A 3992-nucleotide genomic window follows, 5' to 3' on the forward strand; every position below is an offset into this window, starting at 1 on the left:
TGTCGTCGGTGTGGGTGGGGGGCGTAGTTGATAGGAGAGGAGAGACTTTGCTGTGTCGTAGTTGATTTGGATCGGGGGTCGGTGGGTGGTTTCCTTCTTTAGTTTTAGGGTTTTGCCTTTTTTTTTTTTCCTAAAGCATAAAACAGCGCCGTTCTGGGAGGATTATCGAACCGGGAGAGTGGAGACTTTTAAAAAACTGGCCGGTTCGACCGATTTTTTATTAGTTTTTTTAGACGGTTTTCAAGCTTAACCGGATCAGCTTACTGATTGGTTTCTAATTTACCGGGTTAAATCGGTCGGACAGGTTCGTTTTCAGAACAATGCTCAATACTCTTATTTATATTTCTACGAAATTCTAATGTACAGCCCAATATTAGTTGTGTCGTAACACAAAACTAATATTATACTTTAATATCAATCATCATCGATGAGATTGAACATAACCTTACATAAAAATTAAAACTATAACTTAATTGATTAACAACGGGATCAATTTTATCAACAATTTCATTAGAAAATTGATTAACAATCAGGAAGAACAACAAATAAATAGCATAATTTCAACTATAACAGTAGCAACATTGGCACTTGATTAACAATAACACATCAATCAACAATAAAAATTAAAAAAATAGCCGAAGAAAAAAAAAAGAAATGGCAGGAAAGTAGAGCACACCGGCGGAGAGGAGGAGGCGACGACGGAGCAGTGGGTCGGAAAGGAGGAGGAAGCGAAGCAGAGAGGCGAAGAGAAGGCGGCAGTGGAGCAGAAAAGAGAGGTGACGCAGCAGAAGAGAAAGGAGGTCGAGGCAGAGAAGAGGCAGAAGCAGAGAGAGGACGCTGCAGCATATCAGAATCAATATTTAAGATCATCCACAATCCTAAATCACAGTAATAACTAATGATAACAACAATTGAAGAAGCAACATGAAAAATCATAGATTAACTAACCAATTAAAAGTTAAAATAACAATTACAATTTTGAAAAAAAAATTCTAAAGAGAGCAAGTTTTGTAGTATCGATGTAGAAAATCTAACTCGACCGGACTTAGTCAAGGGGGAAGATGAATGTACTTACCTGCTCAATCAATTAAGGAACGGACTAGATCCTTTGAGAGAGAGCATATAGCAGGACAAGGAGCACGACGGTGGGGCTGACGCGGCGGAATAGAGACGGCGCAGCGGGACAGTGGCTGCGGGATGGAGGAATGAGGTGAGACCAGTTGCAGCACCGACGATGACTTCAAAGTTTGAACAGCGGCGAAGACGACCGGCTTCGAGCAAGGTGGTGGCTTCGACGGCGGTAGTGGCAGGGCGGTAGCTGGACGGAGCAGGTGTGGGAGTGAGGGAGGAGCTCGAGTTGGAGAGGGAGGAGGAGTGTCGCATGAGTGAGAGAGCGGCAGGATGCTTCGTTTGGACTTTGGTGAAGAGGTTCGCGTTCGTAAAGTTATGGTTTCCCACCGTGAACAAAACGACGTTGTTTGATGAAAATTTTTGAAAACTGATCGGGTTGCGGTTCGATTCGACCGACCAGTTCAACGGTTCAATAATATTTTTGAATTTAGCGGTTGTGAGTTATGACTTCTAACCGAACCGTCTTGTTAACTATTTTACGGTCTGATCAGTCGATTTGAATCGGTTTTCAAAACCTTGTTATAAGTAGATTAAAATATATGGTTCAATTAATATATTAGTACAAGGGTTATAATTTGCACCAATAGCACCTAATAATTATTGAGTGATGAAATATAGATTTAGACTGTTGTCCGTCTTCTACTTCGTCTTTTTGGTTTATCTTCTTTTTTTTATAGGGATCATAAGTAATTATATACAATAGTGTTTTATGTATAAAGTGTAATACTAAATTGTATCCTATCTTCTCTTAATAAAAGTTTTATTATATCTTGAAATAGAGAAAAATATAAATTATTTTAAACTAATATATCTGTCATTATTGTAGGATATTGTAAAATTCAAATAAAATTATAATTATTCGATAGTTATTTCATTTAGTGTAATATATTAATTTTTTAGTCGAATATTACTTTAGATTTGTGTTGGACTTGAACATTTTAACATAAGACATTTTAAAACTTTATGTTGTCTGTTATGTCTCCCTCAACTCTCAACTCAACAGACCACCAGTCTCACTCACTTTATTTCTAACTTCTAACTTCACACAAAACCATTTACACTTGTTTCAATTTTTTTAATCTATTATAAATTTATATTAAAATAATTTTTAACATATATTTTATATTAATGAATGATTTTGATGGTTAATTTTAGTATGCACATAACATAGTCGATTAATTTATCATATGTAGTTAGAGGATGAAAATACACCGAGCTGTTATATGAGATTTTAGGTGTATCTAATTTGTACTAAGTCTACTAGACTGGCCTATTTAATGGATATATATTGCTCCGTACCCTAAATTTGGAACTGACGTTATACCTCGGAACCACCTGGTCAAAGACGGTTGAACTACTGAAGCAAAAGATCCTCGATACACTTCGGTACTGGTCCCAAGAATCTCGGAACCACAACGGATGCATTTTCAAAGATAAATAAGCAAACGTGTAAGAACTCGATTTTCGAAAAACAGACTTTTCTAACTATTTTTTTTTAAAATTATTCCAAGAAATTTCGAACCACGGCCCAATTAGAAATAGTGAGGCTAGCCCAATGGTAAAAAAAAATAAAGAAAAAAATTAAATAGAAAAAGGTCATTAATAAGGTCAAAATTGACTTTATGAAGATAATTAATCTCTCTAAGTCAAGTTTGACTAGTAAATAATAAATATTAGCTTACCATTAGTTTATTTTCCTCACCAGAGACTTTTTGAGCCGGAAATTCACTTTTAGTGACGGTTTTGCGTGCGTCAAGAAAAGCTCTAGTAACCGAAAACCTCATAATTAGTGGTCAAAATAATTTCTACCCAACTAAATGTGTCTTAAGATTTATATTAGCCATCTATTCATGATATATTTCTTTAAGAATAAATCTTAGCCATTAATTATTTTACCACACGATAAAATTTACTCTGAACTGAATTTCTGACTAGTATTCCGCAAACGACTCCTAGAGACCTTAAATCTTCTTACTTGCCACCCATGTAACTTGTCTCTCCTTCTCAGTCTCTAGGCCGAGACTATCTCAGCCTTTCACCCCTCTCTGATGTGTTTCTTAACCTCGAGTAAATAACTGTGGTTAATTACGGATAAGCTCGACATGAAAGCAATGACCAAACTTCCTCGTTTTCACGCCCCTTATTCATTGAAACCTAGCCCTTGACCACAAAAATTTTGGCCACTTTTACCACCATAAATTCAGCAAGACTTTGATTTTTTATTTAAGGAAGCATTGGCCACAAAATTCACAAAATACTTCACACATTTTTACACTCTTTTGACCGAATTCTTGAGAGAGAAATAGAGAAATTCTTGCATTTGTTCTCTACACCCCAGCCCCTATTTCAACTCTTCTTCCATTATTCTTCATGCGTTCTTCAAGGACTCAAACAATACAAGCACAAACTATTGCCCGTTTTCGTTAATTCTTACGTTTATACCGAAATTTCGGCTATGTAAACTCTTGTTCTTTCTCCTTTCCTTTTCTATTTTTAAAACAATAGATATGATGAATTTCTACTCTCCTTCATGTATAGAGAACTCCTCTTGAAGTACCCATGGATCACGCCTAAGGAGTTAGAGAGATTTGAGCTCAAAGCAGTTGAATTTCGACATTTTTGCGACACTTTAGGCCAAAAACAAAACTTGTAACACCCTACCACCCAAAGTCTTATACTTAAGTCATAAAACTGAGGTGGCAAGGTATTACGACCTCTAAAAGTAAAATTGTACATAATAATAGTTGAACGGGATTGTATAACAAGGAGCCTTTGAAGGGGAGTCTAAAACAAAGGCCGTAGCAGCACTCACGTAAACAAAAAACTTGCATACGAAGAAAACTAAGGTATATATATATATA

The sequence above is a fragment of the Arachis ipaensis genome, chromosome B06 (assembly GCF_000816755.2).
Source record: "Arachis ipaensis cultivar K30076 chromosome B06, Araip1.1, whole genome shotgun sequence".
NCBI lineage: Eukaryota > Viridiplantae > Streptophyta > Magnoliopsida > Fabales > Fabaceae > Arachis > Arachis ipaensis.